Here is a 19318-nt window from a genome sequence, read left to right as displayed (position 1 = left end):
TAAATTTCAAATTGCATTCATTTTTACCACTTTTGCACTTGGAGGCATTAATCTACAGAATTCACTGAGTGGAACATTGTTGGGTGTTTACTCTTGACAATTGAAGATCAAGCAAAATATAAAACATGGACAATATTACTTTGGTTTAACAGCCAGCACTGCCATGTAGCAGGTCCCTCTTTCTCTGGAAGCAATTCCTCTTCTCTAGAAATCTCTATTTTCCATCTTCAGGGATGGGCTTCCAGTAGGCGCTCAACCACAAGATCCTGTCCTCTGGTCATAGTTGCTTGGTACCAAGATGGCTACTCGCCTCAAGTTGAGCTAATCTGATCCATTCTCCCGGGAATGTCATACTTGACCTGGAAGTTGCAAAGGTTGGGAGTTATAAGTAGAGTTGTATAATAGCACAGAGCTAGAGCAAGTATCTCCAAATCAGTACCCTACAGGGTCAGCTGGGCAAGCAGGCCAAGTATAATAAAAACAACAGTGCTACTGTGATTATAAATGGTAACTAACACTAAGCCTGTGTTGGGGGGTAAAATAGGGAGTGGTGGGGACTGTGGGGACCAGGTCCAACAGGAGAGACACGCCCAGTCTAAAGGGGCAGCTGCTGCTCAGCTCCAGCCAATTGTCGCCACATTGTTTGATTTTTTTTGAGAGAGAAACCAGAAATCTGGATTTTTATGTGAAGGTCCTTCAATTTTTTTAAGTTTTCAACTAAGTTTTAAAACTGTACTTGTCACATAAATCGTTACAACCTATGCTTCTGAAAGAAGGTATCTACATCAGTCAGGGTCCTGTCAGGACACAAATCACTTGCTCAGAGTGGAAGATTTTATAAAGGGACAATTTAATACGGGGTTGGGACTACAGTAAAGTGAGTGAGGCACTGACCTCAGGTGCAAAATTTAAGGGGGCCCCAAAAATCTTAGTAAGCAAGATAAATAATATTTTAATGCAACAGCTTAAAAAATAAAAATTAATAAAAAGCTATGATGAACAAAATATCAGCATTTTAAATAAAGACATCATCAGTATTACCATTATTTCCTTTTGCCTCAAGCTCCAATGTGACCCGGCACAGCAGCAGTCAAGGTGTAGAGAAACCTCAAGGGGTAGTACTATTCCCTGGAGGTGGTAAAAACAGAGCTGTTACCACATCTAAGGCCAAAGAGATGACAGGCAGGAGCAGTTACTAGAACTTGGAATGAGAAAGTCATGTCGAAAACGCCACCTTGAGATGATCTGTGACTACTGGCCAAGGGACTTGGCTGGCCCAAGGAATTCCCCATGGTAGGAGCTAGAGAGAGAAATACCCTGACCTCCCTCTCCTTTCTTCCTCTGATCTCATGACAAGATACACCATTGGCCAAATCCAACCAGAAGTCAAGGGAACAAGAGCCCACTGATCCAGTCCATTGAACCCATCAATATAGACCATAGAGCCCATCGATATAGTCCATAGAAGTACAAAGCAGGATGAGAAGGGTAGAAATTGGACTGGAGGGGCAAACAGAACAGACCCAGCACAGGCCTAGAATTCCTGCCCTGGTCCCCAGCCTCCCTGACACCTGAGAATTCAGAGAATTCTGAGACTCAGTGGGTTTTCCCAGTATCCTCCCAGCATAGTCCTTTTTCTGCTTAAGCTAGCTGGAATTGGTTTCTGGTATTTGCCACCCAAAGAATCTTACCTAACACCCTCAGCCTGCATGAGAGTGACTGACTTGTAGATAGTCAAACCCCAAGTGAATTCCACCAACACTCAGCATGCCCGGCCAGTCCCAACCCACACAGAGAGGTACCTCTTCACACCATCCAGCAGTATTTCAAGACTTGATTGACATGGCGTTTTCTAACTAATGATAATCCATTGAAAGAGAGATTGTTTAAGATTAGTTGTCCACAATAAAATGATAAAGTTGAATCCACCAAGAAAAGCTTAAGTGTATTATGATGAGCCTGCCCTAAATTTAGGTATTGAGTTACTGTTTGACCTACAATTCCCTGGATTTTCCCTTGGGGGAAGATACTATTGAATCTATCCTATGCAGCATCCATAGAACCTTGACCAAGATACTTATGTGGCTTTTTAAAAAGTCTGTAAGTAGCGGGTAACACGAGAAAGGCAGAAAATTTGATTACTCAAAATAAGGAAAACACAGGGAACTTCGTAAGAATAAAACTTACCCTGAAAGTGACTTTCTCTGAGAACCTTGTTTAGACACTGTTATGGGCTGAAGCGTTTCCCTTTAATATTCATGTGTTGAAGTCTGAAGCCCTAGTACCTCAGAATGTGACCTTATTTGGAGATAGGGTCTTTAAAGAGGTAATTAAGTTAAATTAAGGTCATTAGAGTGGGCCCAAGTCCAATATGTCTAGTAGCCTTATAAGAGGAAATATGGACACAGACACATGCACAGAAGGAAGACAGTCATCCACAAACCAAGGAGAGAGGCCTGGAACAGATCCTTTCCTCATGGCCCACAGAGGAAACTCAACCTTGATCTCAAACTTTGAGCCTCCAGAACTGTGAGAAAATAGATTTCTACGGTTTAAGCCACCGGGTCTGTGTTGCTTTATGACGGCACTAGCAAACCAATTCAGGCGCCAGAACAACAATAACATACTTGTAAAATACTTGTAAAGTGTTTGTTAAATGCCAGGCACTGCTTTGAACGCTTTATATATATAAACTCATTTAATCTTCATAAGTTCTATGGGAGGTAAGCTCCATATTTATCATCCCCATTTCATAGATGAGGAAACTGAGGCATCAAAAGTAAGTAACATGCCTAACATCACACAAAAAAGAAGTATAATTTGGACGATAAACCCCAGTCTGAATCCAAAATCTGGACTCAAAATCTGTACTTATAACTACTATACCCTACTGCCTCTTGGGTATAAAACTTGTCTACAGAGGAAAATTCCTTCCCTTGCCCCAGCTCCTAAGCTGTTACCAGCTATACAAAATGAAAAGTCAGGTCACACGGGTGCATCCATATTCATGTACTCAAGCCCCTTTGATGAATCTGATATCCTTAGAGATATCAAAACTAGACTGTCATGGACTGAATGTTTGTGTCCACCCAAAATTTACATGTTGAAATCCTAACTCCCAATGTAATGGTATTGGGAGATGGGGCCTTGACAGGTAATTAGGTAATAAGAATGGAGCCCTCATGAATGGGCTTATACTATTATAAGAAGAAACACAAGAGAAAAGATTTTTCTCTCAGCCAAGTGAGGACACAAGAAGAAGTAGGTTGTCTACAAACCAAGAAAAGTGTCTTCTCCAGATACTAGATCTGCCGGCACCTTGATCTTGGACTCCCCAGTCTCCAGAACTGTGACAAACAACTGAGCTGTTTAAGTCACCCAGTCTATGGTATTCTGTCATAGCAGCCCAAACTGCCTAAGATACAGGTCTTAAAAAATCATAGTGTAATTGCAAGATATGAGTGATTGAACCAACCTTATCCAGCAATCTAGGCGTGCAATTTAGTTCAACATAATTTGATGGGGTTATACAGTGCTTTTCCAAGTGCTTATGGAAAGTTATTCTGGTACCCTTGGACATCAAATTCCTGTTGGTTTTACCGCTTATCCAGGGATGAGCCTCAGGACAATTAAGTGGCATGCAGCTCAGGCATTGCCGTTGAAACCCTTTCCTGCTGCTTGCCAGCATCAACACCCATCACCACCACCACCACTTGGTACAACTCCCAAAAAGGGTGACGGTGAGGCAAGAAGAGTACCTGCATCATAGGATTTTTGTGAGAATTTAATGAGCCTGGCACATAGTGGGCTCTCAGTAAATGTTAGCCCTTTTCCCCTTGCAACCAGTTGGCAAAAGCTTGTTCAATGCAGATGAAACTGTTCCTTATAAATTTGCACTGAGTTTACATTTTAATTCATTTTATTAAATTAAAACTCCTCTCCTGACTTTTGCGGAGTTAATGACAAATCAGCCTTGTGTGCAAGCAGACTGGAAAGACACAGGCTTTGCCCAATCTGTGCAGTCAGCACGTGGATGTGAGTAGGATGTTTGCTGCAGGAACACCTTCATCTCAGCAGCTGCCTGGAAGGGAAGGGAACTCATAACATCTAAAAACAGAGAAGAGGCGTTCTCCCCGAAAAATCAGTATTCTAAAAGGATGACCTTGTCCCATCCCAGTCCTGTTTTGGCCAGACTCTCCTGTCCATTAAAAGCGCTCCTGTCCCGCTGCTCTAAAATCCAGGAGCTGTGATTTATTTTGCAGTGCACTCTGCCAACCCAGCCCAGAGCGTGCTTCAAAATCCTGGTTTTCCTCTTTACACAAAAGAGTTTGGACAAAACAAAGCTGAGAAGAGCAGGGTCACAGGCTTCTGTACCCTATTGGCCAATGAATAGGAGACAACGGCAAAATAGAGACTGGTTGTCCAAAGCTTTGTGGACCGTGGGAAGTGGCGTTGCCAGGGTGATGATTTAGAGCCAGACCGGAGAAGCTGGTGTTAATAAGGACAGGAGGCTCGAGTCATGTTTCCTGAAAGGGAAGAGAGAAACTCAGAGGGAATTCACCACCAATTGGTAGGATTTCCATGTTTTGTCTAAAATATGTATTTCTAGCCTGCCTTATGTTGGAAAATTGTGTTCAGAACTCTGAACTCTGAACACAGTAGACTTATCACATCCTGACTGTCAGAGATAATTTAAAATCAGATGAGAGGGAAGGAAGGGAAGTGGAGAGTCATGGTTGTTGTCCAATCCAAGCCCAATAAAAGCCATTCGATAATGGTCTATTTATAAAGACATATGGGATGACCATTAGGAGCAGAGCCTAGGCAGTGGGCCCCATGCCTAAAGAGGGGTTTTGTGAGACACTCACCAGTGAGGGAAATCATTTAATCTGTTGGTACTTCAGATTAGATCACCAACAAGAATGAGTAAGATCCGTAGAATTTCATATTGGGCAGGGGGGAAAGCAGGAAGAGCCTGACTCCACACATTTAGTTTGGAATATTTACTATTCCTCTTTTATCTTAAAACCAGACCACATTGTGAGGGGACAGCAAATCAATGTGTTTGTTTATTTATGCCTAATTCATTCACTTACCTATTGAGGATCACTCGGTGTTCTGATTTCTGAACCAATACTGTATCTGAGTGAAAATTTGGGTTTTTCTAAGAGAAAGTCAACTCTAGACAGGTCTATACTCAACTCAAAACTCACCTCTGCACCCCTCAAGTCCTTTGCTCAGTTTCCTTGCTATAGAAACAAGAGAAGTTATTTATCAGCAAGTGAGAAAAGTCACGGAATGAGATCAGTGGACTGTGCCTGCTAATCAGCCACAAACAGTTTTTTAGAAACTAGGAGGGTCCGGATGAAAGGAAGTGCCAGAGGGCACAGCCAAGGAGCATGGTTATTTCTTCAGCACAAAATTGGGATCTCAATAGTTTCTGAGAGTTTATTAGAAAGGAAGCACAGAATTTTATAAGTTAAATGCACTCTTCTGGTTTATATCACCAAAACAGCGAAACCTTTGGCATAGCACATTAACGGCTGGGCAAGCGCCTTTATCTATATTCCCTCGTTTGATTCTCACTCCACCTTGAAAAGTCAACAAATAAGGTACTATTATCTCCATTTTATGGAAGGGCAAACAGATGCTCATAAAGAATATGGTGTCCAAGGAAGCTTTATACGCAAGCAATAACGTACCCTACATGGTTTTTATGGCCACCAAATAGTAGAGCCAGGACCTAAACCTAGATCCTCTGATTACTAGCCCTGTCCTATCAAATCTCAGGGCATGACTGCCACCACTCCCCAACGCCCAACATCAAACTTCCTGGTCGAATATATATAAGTCACAACAACCGCTTAGAGGCAAACTCCTTTCTCTGAGGAATTTCACTCAGACACTACTCTATAGCGTCCCAAAATCTTAGATCTGAAAATCACCTCTAGTCAAGTATTCATTTTATAAACAGATGAAAGAACTGGGATGCAGAGAGGTTAAGTAACTTGCCCAAAATCACACAGCTGAATTAACTGATGCATTGGTCAACTCAAATTTTAGGATCAACCCGGTCATTCCACGGTTTACAAGAAACAATTAGAAGGTGGCTATTTACATGATGGTGAACCTGATTAAACGTCATGTTTACGGGGGTAATTAAGTGGCCTTAATTTGATGCTACTGGTTCCCAAGTGATTCAAAGTTAAGAACTCAGGAGCTCCCAGGTTGGTGAGCACATTGAGGTGCTGGGAGGGTGGTGCACCCCGAGAGGGCAGGGCAGCTCGGGAACCTCCCCCATACCCTGCCTTGTGCATCTCTTCCATTTGCCTGCTCCTGAGTTGTAACCTTTATGCGGAACTGGTCATCGCAAAGCACTTTTCTGAGTCCTGCGAGGCCTTCCTGCCAATGTCAAACCTGAGGACGGGTCGTGGGAACTCTTGATTTATAGCTGGTTGGTCAGAAGGACAGGAGACCTGGGACCTGCAATTGGCATCTGAAGCGGGGGCAGTCTTGTGGGACGGAGCCCTTAACTTGTGGGGTCTGCGCTAACTCTGAGCAGTTAGTGTCCGAAATAAATTCTTGGACAGCAGTTGGTATCAGAGAATTGCAGACCTGATGTTGGAAAATGTATTTGGTATCAGAAAGAATCTGAGAAAGCTTCTAGACTAAAATGATTTTTAAAATATGTTGTTGGGATTATCACGCTTCTTATAAAAAATACACCAAAAAAGGAAAAAAGAAGAAAATAAAAATTTATCATAAAAAAACAAATATTCTGTTTAAACTTTAGGAGCCTTCCAAACATGTTGCTATAAATATATATGCGTAGCTATGTATACAGATTTTTTTACATAAATGAAATAATCCTACATGTGGTATGTATACATGTGCTTTTTTGCACTCAGCAACATCTTGAACATTATTCATGTTATAAATATAGATTCCCATCCCCCTTCCTAAAAATTAAAAATTCATAGCACATGCTCCAGGTGCAAGAGACAGGTAAACCAGTCTATCATTTGGGATGTAAATAACAGAGACCCCAACTAAAAGAAGCTTAAATGATCAGAAAAAAATGTATTATCTCTTATAACTAGTCCAGAAGTAGAGCAATTTTAAAGCTGGCTCTGAAAAGTTATCAGGAACCCAGGCTCTTCCTTTCCACCTCACTCTGTGATGGCCAGGTTTGGGCCCTGCCTATTATGTTACTACATTTAATTATGGTCCTGCCCCAGGTCCAGGGCGCACAAGTAGACAACAGTGTCCAGGGTCAGAGAAGGGAATGCCTCTTCCTCATTTCCCTTTTTTAAAGCAGAGAAAAACATTCCCAGGAGCCCCACTGAAGATGTCCCTTCTTGTCTCATTGACTAGAATTGTGTCACACATCCATCCCTAAACCATAATCAAAGGTAAAGGGGAGGAATTCAGGACTGGCTTAGAATAATCAAGATCCAGGCCCACTCCTGCCCCCTTTGAGTGGTCACTCCCCCACACTGTCATACAGTTTTCACAAGGGCTCACGCCAGCCCTGGTCACAGGGAAGGTCAGAGTCACTATTTTTCAAACCGAAGCTTGTGATCTATGGATCGCAAGTGTAAAATCAATTTAGTGAGTCACCATCAGCATTTTTTTAATGAAATAAAATTGCATAGAAAATAACAGAGTGCTTTGCATGCAAGGGCAAATATTGTTTCCAGAACTTTTTGTTCCAGCTTTTATATAAATACTGTGTGTGTGAGCGTGTATTGCATTGTGTTATTTCCTACCATGGGTCATAGTTAAAAGGCTTTAAAACCCACTGTGCCAAAAGGTGCTTTTACTAAGAGCAGAGCTCTGCCTTGTCCATTTCTGGGTCCTCTGTGCCTGGCATGTGAGACACTTTAAATATGTCAGATGAACAGAAGTGATGAAAAATTTGAGATTGACGCTCTGCTCCCTAATTTCCTCTAACAAAGATTAATGTATCATCGTATTTTCTGGCAAACTTCAGCCAGGTTATCCTTCCCCATGGACAAAATGATCAAGTGCCTACTTCTGGCTGCGTATGAGATGTGCATACGGCATGCTTTATTTCATTTAATCTCCCCAGCAATTCTGCAAAGTCAATTATTATTACCCCCATTTTCTAGTTGGAGCAATGATAGTTCAAGAAAAGTTAAGTAATTTGCTGAGGTTACAGAATAAGCGGAAGGACAGCAGGAATTGAAACAAGGTTGATCTGACTCCAAACACCTGGACCTTACCCACCCCCAACAGCGTGTTATGTCACCCACCCTTCGTGCCCCCCTAGAAGAGCAGGAGAGAGGAACAGCATGGCTTCCGTTCATTCAGGGTGAGAACTTCTTGCCCATACGTGAACACTTTGGACTTGGCCATTTCCGGAGACCTCTTAGCCTCGCCTCATCCAAAACTTTTGGGCTTCAAATCCCAAAGGACTCGCGCAGCCCCGGCACAGGCAGACACACCAAACAGTTCAAGCAAGCAATCACAGCAAGGGTCAACGGGATTCCAGAGCAGAACACAGTCAACAGATTGGGGCTGTGACTCCTGGCAGCCCTTGCTGGCCTTCGCAAAGGCCTCCAGGGGCCCAGGCCCGGAAGAGCACATTGGAGGGATCATTCAAGAAGACCTGCTTTGGCCCATGGTTACCGGAGCACATGGGTCCAGCCCCCTGTCCACCACATTCTTAGTGACCTGGGTGGTTCCAGGCTTTCTAGCCCAGAGTCAGCAGCCATTGAAGCTCCAGAGTTATTTCATTAAACTGGTTTCAAGTTACAGGCTCCTTATAGGACTGAAGGGAAATTAAGCCTGCCCGCCTATTGTCTGTGCCATTAACAACCACCCCTTGCTCAGGGAAATCGCTCCCAGCTTGTGTCCCTCTACTGAGTGGGGCGGGGGAGGAGCTGAAGCCTTGGCATTACCAAATGAGGCCTAAAATGTCTCTGCTTTCTGAGTGTCTTGTTCCTGTCGCTCTGCGCTCTTGGAGGCCGAATCTTTTTGTGAGATGCCCGCAGTGCTTTTCTTCTGTGTGTTTCTTTCCTGTATCCAGAGGACAAGCACCATAGAAGAGCATCTCCTGTCTTCAGTGTCTGTCATTGCCATTAGCTTTCCAAGGGTCAACTGCCAAATATGCCACTAAATTTGATTTCACAGGAGGAGAATGGGGAAAACACACACACACACAAAACTTAATTTGGCCCAAGGTAGGTTTGCCCCCTTTTCCTCTCCTTTTTTAAACTTAGGCATATGGCTAACAGCTGAAATTCACTCTGGAGAAGAAAGTGTTTTCTTCATGCTAAATGCCTTAAATCTCAGCTTACCCTGTGTAGCTGGACAATGTTTCTGGATCTTTGAGTGGGTCAATGCAGATGTTACAAAAATCCCTCTCCTGGGGAATTTCCTTAGTCCTCTGACAGCCAGTGTGTGGACAGGCAGAGGGTGTGTGCCTTTGAGGGACAGTCTTGGAGTGTGTTCTTCTCCTGGAAGATTCACAGAGTGCAGAGGGTACCCAGAGGGGGCTGAAGACCCCTGAACACCTGCCACCACTGCTGCATGAGGTATGACATCACTGGGAGACATAGCGGGAACAGGATGATTTGGAGTCAGGGAACTGGGGTTCACGTCCCACCTCCACTGCTTACTCTGTAAGCAACATTAAATACATGCCTGAACCTCTCTGTGCCTCAGTTTAAACATCTGCAAAATGGGAATAGTGACACCTGCCACACAATACGGAAAGGGCTTTGTAAATGATAGAGCATTATTATTCATAATAGTAGTAACATGAAGGAGACTGTTAGGACTCTTCTCAAATTTATCCTAGTGTTGCTACATCTGTTTCGTTTAAGGGGAAATTTTTGGAAGACAAATTTCACCGTTGTTGTCATCACTGTCACCTTCGCTAGTCAAACACCAGAAGAAGACCTGGCACTAGATGAAATCCGGCCTTCGACATCATGCCTAAAAGGCCAGTGGTCAAGACCTGTCAGACGTCAGAAACATCCCCCATCAGCACCCTCAGCTGCACCACATGCCCTCACTTAGAGCTGCGTTCAGACCACACAGCACCTTAGGGTAACTTTCAACTCTTTCTACCCGCTGTCTCGCACTATCTGGGTTGCACACATGGGCAGCCTGGTTCCTGTTTGGTGAACCACACTGAAACCAAGGGAATAAGAGCTAATGTAATTGGTTGAAGTCATTTCCAGAAATACACTACTGGGGACATATCAAGAAGGTATCTGGATCCTAAACAGGAAATCGTAATAATTAGAACTAATGTAGCATCCAAATTACTTTAACGAAAACAATTGTTACAAAATCAGATTACAGACACACCAAGCTTCTCGTTAGAAATTGAAAGAAGCTTGCTTTTTTTACTATGTCTCTTTATTCCGGTAAATTCCTTGCTCATTCTAGAATGAACCTTAACTAGTCACGATTCCTATAGTTGTTCATGAAAGAACACCATCCTAATTATACCTACTCTGAAATAGAGCTTGACCCGTGATGTGGGACCAACGAGGTTACTGTATTTGAGAGTACTATTAATGTACAGTCACATGAAACGTGTGGGCGGCCTCACAATTAGGGCAAATTTAAATTAGTGCCAGACGACAAAAATACAAATGCTTTTTAGCTGACTCAGAAACGGGCTTCCCAGACCCCTAGTATTTCAGCACTCCATGCCCCAGTCCTTTATATAGAAATAGCTTTGAGGGGTGCATAGTCAGCATGCTCAGGAGCACTAACACACAAGGGAAAGTGGGATCTCTCTTCTTATGCCTGAAGTGACAGCAAGTAAGCAATCTAGAAAATGTGGGGAAAAGGAGGAAAAGAAGGAGCAAGAGACAAGATGAAGAAGGAAGTGGAAAGGAAAATAAAACACAATGGCTCTCACTGTGCCCTGACTCTGAGCTTGAGCTCGGAGTGTCCTGCTCACGCCCTTCAGAAATGTGGAGGGGCAGTGTCAGGGCTGATTCTGGGGAAAATTCTCCTTTGCTCTGCAGAAGTCAGGTGTCTTCAATACACTGTGGTCCATTTTCTCCCTGTTTCTCAGTGATGGGCTTGCCCTCTTAGTGACTGGCTGGAAGTGAATACATTATCATTGACCACTGACAAAGCAACAGCACATCTTCTGTCCCTGGGCACTTGCTGGTTACTCATCAATCACTTTTTATTGACTTTGAACTAAGATCCACGAATTCAAAAACTGCAATTTAAAATTTTATAGGCAAACTAATGGCATATTAACTCATACAAAGCTGATTCTTCAATAATGCACTTGAAGAGCAGAGCCCCTGCCGCTGATGGAGCTCTGGTTTTTGGTGTTTCACTAAGCAGAGGAAGGCAGTAACACTTATGAGCCCCTGGTGTGTGCCAGGCACTGTGTGGGATGCTTTACACGTATTATATGGAATCTAAGTTGCCACCAACTATAACACACCCATTATTTTATGTGCCACAGCAAAGTAAAAAGACTACCAATTAACTGAAGGATGCCATCCAGGGTATGTTTACTGTGAAGTTAGAGAAGCTTAAGAAGCCCCAAGGTCCCATACTTTCATGGATCCTCCCAAGGTTCCCAAAGGGGCCCCAGCAATGTGCTCACATGACCATATATTTTTGTAAAATTTGCAAAGATATTTTAACTGCCATCAGCCCACTGTCTCTTTCCACTCTGACTTCCCCTCTGTCACGCTTCCCCTTGTGTTGGGTGGCACTGGAGTAGCCGTAGGCAATTTGGGATCTTCGTAAAGGGGAAGATGAGTTGGGGATACATTTAGTCTGGGTTAGGCAGGATATGTTGTTGCAGTTAAGTTGTTGCTAGTCATCCTGGGGTAGCAATGGCTTCCACCATTTCTACTCTTCACAACATCAGCTCTCCTGGCAGTGAGAGCCTCAGGTACAGAGCTCAAGGTTATATCCAATATAATCATGTCCCGCTGTGCTCATCAAAAGTATATGGCGTGGGTAATGGCAAAGAATCAAGGTTTGAAGTGTACGAAGCCAAAAATTAGTCCATGGAAAATTCTTTCAAATCTTACAGCTCACATATGAAAGAAACTTCATAGAAGTTTTCCCAAATTTGATGATAGTCCTAAAGATTTACCTGACATTAGCTAAAATAAGTGGTGAAGCTGGAAAACACTTATCTAAATTATCTAGAGTGAAAAATAAACTTCCATCAGTCAGAGAAAAGGAAGACTGAGCTGTCTACTCTCTCTATAGAAAACGACGCAAAATCACTGTTAGCCGGAAAAAAAGGTAGGACAAAGGTATTACAGAAGTGTGTCAGAAAGTCAATTAATAAATATTACCGTGTTCTTTGTAGATTTTATGGTGTTTGTGATATATGTCAGTTTTTTTAAATTTATAATTTGTTGTGATTTTTTTCTCACCTAAACAATTATTCACATTTTTATCTACTATTGCATTCATCATTTTAAATTCTCTTTTTTAGAAAGGTCCCCAAATAATATAAGATTCAGGCCCCATAAAACCTGGACCCACTCCTGGATGCCATCACAACTTCAGAGAACTTTTTAATATGGGGGAAGGCAGGAATATGTGTGTTAGAATTGATGAAATACATAATAGTATGTACTATTTCATTTAAATTCCGCAGAACCACATTGTGAGGTAGGTGTAATCACACTTAGTTTACAGATTAGGAAACTAGGCTCAGGAAGTTGAGTAATTTGCCCAAAATTAAGCCTTGGGTGTTAATAATGTTGTCATGGTTTCACCAGCAACATTCAAAACTCGAAGCCACAAAATGAGGCCTGTGTGCCCCTGGGGGGAATCACTTTTTGAGGAGCCTCGAAGCTCCCCTACCAGCCCTGAGTTAGTAAGATGCAGAGGCAGGAGCAGAACCAGATTTTTTCCTCTAAATCCTGAAGTCTTGCTACTACACTGTGCTGCAGCCTCTTCAGAACAAAACTGCTGTCAGCCACTTCCTCCTTATAGAAATTTATATTTCCTGTTAACTGTCCAAAAAGGTATTTCATTTTCTCCCTTCTGTGTAATTTTGCAATTAAAAGTCTTTGTCTTCCACTCAGGAGTTTTAGGAATTCAACAAAGGACCTGTCCCCAAACTCTGCTCCCAGCCCCAACCCCCACAACCAGGCCTGTCAGAGAAGACACCCCTTTGGGTTAAGACATTAAAGTCCCCTTCCTTTCAAAATACACGTCTACCTGGAAGCAGAAACTCAATAAGAAAGCTGTTCTTCCTCATTTGGAAGTTAACAAGAACCTATTATTCAAAAGCACAAACGCACAGGATTTGGGGAGGCAGGCGCAGTGTGGGCCCTGGCAGGGTTAGTGTAGTTTGTGGAGGGGCGTCCTGAATAGCCAGAGGGCAGCAGTGCTGTGGCCACTTTCACTCCCAGGCTACCTAGCCCGTTGCAGTTAACAAAAACTAACGGATGAGTTCCTAATGCAAAACTCTTCTTGCCCATTAATCCAGCATCACCAACTCAGTATTTCAGGGCAATATATAAGAAGGCCTATGGCCATTGCCACATTTGGGACTGTCCATCATGGAAGACATCATCACTGACCACCAGCCTGAGCTTCGGGTCTCCCTTCCCCATGATTTATGGGAAGAAAGCCAGGGTTTAAAGCAGGAGTTTAACCTGGAGTCCTTGAACCTCCTTAAAATTACTCACCAACTTGTTGCAGGAGTAAGATGAGACTGCGTTTTTTTAGGGAGAGAAGCCATAAATTTCATCAGATACCAAAGGGATCTATGAGCCCCCCAAACGATTGCGAACCACTGTTTTAGGAGAAAAGCATTGAAACAAATGTTAGTACAATGATGATACCAAAACCATAGTCAAACTTTTTTTTTGACCGCAAAAGCATTCTTTTTTTAAAGAAGATGTGTGTGTATGTATGTGATTAAAAAAAGGTTTCCTTACATTTAACTGGTTTGTAATGTTTCTAACTTGTTAAACAATCAGTTAAGAATTGCTATTATTAAATCATTAAAATAATGATTTAAGATTCACTTCTTTAAAATGGCTTGTATTACGATACTAGAGTGTTTATCAACTTTCCATTTTTAAAGTACTGGACCACTTTATTTTGAATAACATAATTGAGTGAGGATCCTATTTTTGGCCCTAAGTCAGACGACTAAACAGAAAATGTTGAGCTGCATAGAAACCATCCTACCCCCGTTTCATTTTGACCTTCTTTGCCCCAGCCAAATTTTTTTCATATTTTGCTCTGTTTTAAAATGCATTATTTATTACTTGAACTAAAGCATAATTTGTTTCTGTTGATATAAAAAAAACTCTGCCAACTCAACTAGCTTCCTGAATCAACAAAAATCACGATATTAAGGTTTACTTAACAACAACACAAAAAAGGCAGCGTTTCTTAAGAAAGCAGCTTGTCTCCTTCAACCATCATTTTACTTCCTCGATCCATCTTCCTCTGACATACGAAATGCTTTCATCTCATATTTCTGTTTCTTCCAGTCCTTGACCCACCACCCCACAGAAAAACTTCTTGACATCTGAGTCAGATGTAACCAGTTTGTAACTTTGAGAGAAAAGACCTCCAGCTGGTTTGCGAGAAGCTGTAAACTGGAATGAAATACCTTCAAATAGGAATGTTTCTTGGGCGTCGGTTGCACCTACATCCAAACTCATGCACTCACTGCCTTCAACACCACACCTTGGAAAGAGTTTGTTAAACTTATTGCAAATAAAGGGACAAACTTTTCAGGAGGTAGCATTTTTTTTTCATTGCACAAACGGTTGGTTTTGGGGTTTGGCTTTTCGGGCTTGTTTTTTCTCTTTTATTTCTGCACAGAAAATGTTGAATCTCCCTGCTCCTCTCCAGCCCTACTGACCACAGCAAAGCAGACACTGGCAATGTGAGAGCAGGTTAGTTCAAAACCCTTGAGATCATTCCTCCATCTGGGGAATTTCCCGTCTCACAGGCACTCACTTCCCCACAGTAGAAGCCAAAGAACTCACTTTGCCTGCTTCCCTTGAAGCTAAACCTCACCCATGGGATCCACGCTCTGCCAGTCAGATGATCTTACTCGAGGCTTCAAGTGAGCCCCACGTGGAAGCCGACTGTGCAGAATCCGTTTCCTAGAAAGGGTGGTAGTGGTGGTGTCCAGCTGTCAGGGGCAACAGCAGCGTGTGCTGAGCTGTGGAGTCTAGACCTGGAGGCAGCAGCAGGGGCCCTTTGCTGATTCACCCCCATGCTGGGATTGGTCTGAGCCTTCTTCCATCTTCCTGACCACAAAGCCTGACCCTTTGGCCCTCTTGATTTTAAGATTTTGAGAATGTCTAAATATCTTAAAATGTCAATAAAGTCCTTTTCTGCTTAAACTATCATGAGTGAGTTCTGTTGTTTGTATCTAAGATCCTTGAGAGACACAATGCCCAGAGAGCCCTGCGGGATCCCCAGGCAGCCTGCAGCCCCCTCCTCTTCTCACAGGGCCTTCCTCCCCCTCCTGCAGTGAGTTAGTTCTTTCCTGCCTCAGGCCTTCACCCGAGCTGTTGCCTCAGCTGGAAACGCTCTGTCCCCGGCTCTCTCCTAAATTCAAAACACAGCTCAAAAGTGACCAGGTTAAGTTCCCCTCGTACATACCCTACTAGCGTCCTATACTTGCCCTTCATGGTACTTATTACAATTAAAATTAAGTACTTAGTTGGTTAATTAAAGTTTTTCTCCTCAAAGGGACTGTAATAATTATAAAAATAACTAACATTTATTGAACTCTTTTCAAATACTAGGAAGCTTTCTAAACACTTAATATAGATTATCTTATGTAATCTTCACTGCCACTCTGGGGAAAGAATCGTTACAGGACCCAGCTTACAAATGGAAAAACTGGGGCTTAGAGAAATTAAATAGCAAATTCTAGGTCACACAAAAAGGATGTGCTGGAGCCAGGGAATCTGACTCTAGATCACACTCTGTGGTCTTCATAGCGGGTTCCTGACCCCACCCCCCAAAATAGTGCAAGATAAGCATTTAGAAGGTTGGAAGAAAATATTAGAATTTATCTATCTCTCTCTACATATTTATATGTATACATTTATCTCATCCTAATTAATTTATTTTGTATGTCCATTTTACAATGTATATAATACATTTTACATGATATATATATAATATAGTAATACATTGCATAATTTGTAAATAAATAAAAACAGCATAAAGAGGCTCACTTTTTTCCTACAGGGATGTGCAATGACGAAAGTTCGGAGATGACTGCTCTGGGCTCTGTGAAGGTGGGTGTCACTCACCGGTGCACCCCCAGCAGCTAGCACAGGGCCTGACACATAACAGATTCCCAGTGAACACATGTTGACTGAAGAGTGTCCCTCCTACAGTGACAACACTCAGCACCAAGAGAAAGAAAGCTCCAATGTCCCATATATAAGTTCAGGTTCCCGATATTTTCATATCTGTGAAGACTTCCTTGCTTACATCTTCTCTAACTCCGAATCTGAGACCAGCTGTTTTCATCAATGCTCAGAGGTCGTCCACTCCCAGCAGAGAATAATTTTCAACTGAGCAAGAGGCAGCGGCAGCCACTGGAGCAGCCTGTGGTTTCTCAGACTCGTTTGCACTGACCTGCCACAGTGGACTGGTGGTGCAAGGTGATGCTCAGGGACATATGAAGTCACTTGTGGAAAGTCTGCACCCCCAGTTCCTCTCTCTTTCTGTCTCTGCTCACCTCCCACTCGAACGAACTTGAGTTCCTCCTTTCGCTGCAGCTGCGAAGGCTCCTGGAGGATTGGGGGAGGGAGCTGCCCTGAGCAGGGAAGACAGGACAACAGGACTTCTATCAGAGTGAAGGGGACCGACAATTGGAGAACGTGGTCCTTCTTCCTTCTCTGACAAAGGGGTGTGAAAGTGGAATGTCACCAAACAAATTCTTGCTAAATTAAACACATTAAAATCACCTTCTAATGTGGGTGAAAAGATGCAACTAGCCAACCACATGGGTGTGGATTTCCCACAGAGCCCTTGAAAGCACTGCTTCAGACACAGGCTCATACCTCACAAAGGTTATTTTTCAGTCATTTTTAGAATTCCACTTCAGTTGAACCGTTTTTAGATAGGTTCGTGGGTCATTTCTTCTTTAAAAATCTAAGAAAGGGGAGGTTGGGTGGGGTGTAGGAGCAGCACAGAGCGGCCTGCAGAAACATCAGACCTAACCACCGAGGAACATCCGGGGTTGGAGGTCTCCAGGTCAGGGGAGGTGAGCCTCACGGGGAGACCAACGGCTGTATTTGCGGTCACAGGTGCGGCCCTCCACAGGGTGGCCTCAGGGGTCAGCCGCCCTGTGGAATCATTCCTGGAGCTAACAGCAACCCACAGACCAGGCTCCTGCTGGCGCACTCGCGTCAGCCTGGCTTCTTGGATCTCCACTGCCCAGGTGGGTGCACACAGCAGACAGTCTGCGTCCACCGTGCTGCCTTCTTTAGACAGGAAGCAGCAATTAACTGCCGCAGAGTGGAGCTGGTGTCGACAAAGCCACTCCTGCAGCTGCACCTCTTCTGTGTGTTTGGAAACAAACTACCCCTTCCAAGTCTTCTGTGCAGAGACAACTCTGAAGTCGGCCTCCTCCACAAGGCCACCTGCCAGACTCTTTTGAAGCATATTTCTCACTTACTTAACACACACGAAATTTGATGTAAACCTTCAATACATTTTTAAAGATATTTTAAAGACATCTGAAAAAACATTTCATGAAATACATTTTACAGGTATTTCTCCCCAAATATGTATTCAATATGCGTAGTCATCAATTCAGCAATCATTTGAATAGAGCTTGCTTTGTGCCACGCATTGTGCTAATTGCTGGGAATGTACAAGGTAAAAAGTATATATATATACACATATATACACACACACACACATGCGCGCACACATTTTATATATACGTCTACAAATGGGTACCCTGTGAAGTTTGGACCAAAACATTAGCCATCTAATGTTGACATTGAATAAATTAATTGGTTAACACTGAGAATGATAGGAAAAAATTATCTGTTCCTATTACTGTCTAACTAGTGACTCTCAATCAAGTGTATTCCCTTGAATCATTTGGGAGGTTTTTAAAAGTACGAATGCCAAAGCCCCACCTCAGACCCACTAAATCAGAAATTCTGAGAATGTGCCCCAAGACTGTGTCCTTTGAAAATGCTCCCAGGTCATTTTGAAATGTTCCCCTTGTTCAGAGCCACTGATTTAGATAATCTTAACAGCAGCTGAACAGCTGAGAGCCACATTACCTAGTTACTAGTAGCAGGCTCAAAATCAAATTTCTTTATCGTTTTTAAGTAATCGTCATTAAATACAACTACATTTAAGAAGCAGGGGCTGTGTGTTGTGGTGGCAGGGCACTTTTACCTAAAGGCAGATCCAAAGCTTGATGGACACCAGGACCAAGATGTCCAGAGCAAAAACGGACAAGGAGCCCAGGTCAGCCATGAGGGAAGGAAGGCAGGGAAACTACATCTAGTGTTTAAGTAGATGCCCCAGAAATAAAATCCATCCCAGACCCCAGAGAGTGGCGTCGGGAACTGCAGACCATGTCCAAACCTTACTCACTAGACAGAGGGTCTACATTCCACCGCTAGTTCAAGTACCAGTTGGGGCAGACCCTATCAATGGCGGCCCCTAAAAGCTGATAGATAGGCAAAGCACGGGCCACCACTCCCCACACTAAAAACTTGGGGCACAAACAAAGGGACATTATTAGTGTCAAAGAAATCCATTTATTTTAAAAGTTTCATTTTCACACAAGAAAAGGGTAAACAATAGCAAATGTTTATAATGCATTTACTGTGGGCCCTTTTCTAAGTGCCTTAAATTAATGAGCCCAACACTGCTGTTAGATATCTACTATTATTAAAAGCCCTCAGGTTGAGGAGCTGGGTCTCAATTAAAGAAGCTCCAGAAAGACAGGTTAAAAATATCTTGTTTTCTTTTTTTTGTATATACTTGTTTTTTTTTTTCAGGAAGAGTGGCCCTGAGCTAACATCCGTGCCCATCTTCCTCTACTTTATATGTGAGATGCCTGCCACAGCATGGCTTAAAAAGCGGTGTGCAGGTCCACAGCCAGGATCTGAACCGGCAAACCCTGGGCTGCCGAAGCAGAGCACCGGAACTTAACCGCTGCACCACTGGGCCGCCCTGAAAGTCTTGTTTTCATCAACATGATGCTCTGTGTTTCTGTTCCGGTGGTGTACCCTTGACCTTCAGTACATCGACGTTTGGACATTCCAGCCATGCCACAGAGCAACACTGTACATGTTCAGGCCAATGTTAA

General features: G+C 43.1%; 1 long non-coding RNA gene across 2 annotated transcripts; it reads right to left on the bottom strand.

Annotated features, from left to right (window-relative positions):
* LOC138918783 (uncharacterized) lies at positions 1 to 17008 on the bottom strand. 2 transcript variants are annotated; one of them, XR_011428533.1, is made up of 3 exons: positions 16203 to 17008; positions 1042 to 1128; positions 1 to 359 (listed from the first exon to the last, which is right to left on the bottom strand). It is a non-coding gene; the product is annotated as an uncharacterized lncRNA (long non-coding RNA). The 2 variants fall into 2 exon arrangements; XR_011428532.1 differs by lacking the exon at positions 16203 to 17008 and having other exon boundaries at positions 1042 to 8527.
* Between the last annotated feature and the right edge of the window lie 2310 nt (positions 17009 to 19318).

Source organism: Equus caballus, chromosome 18 (assembly GCF_041296265.1).
Source record: "Equus caballus isolate H_3958 breed thoroughbred chromosome 18, TB-T2T, whole genome shotgun sequence".
Taxonomy (NCBI): Eukaryota; Metazoa; Chordata; class Mammalia; order Perissodactyla; family Equidae; genus Equus; species Equus caballus.
Note: the sequence above shows the minus strand (reverse complement) of the source record. Positions and strands in the feature narration are given on the sequence as shown.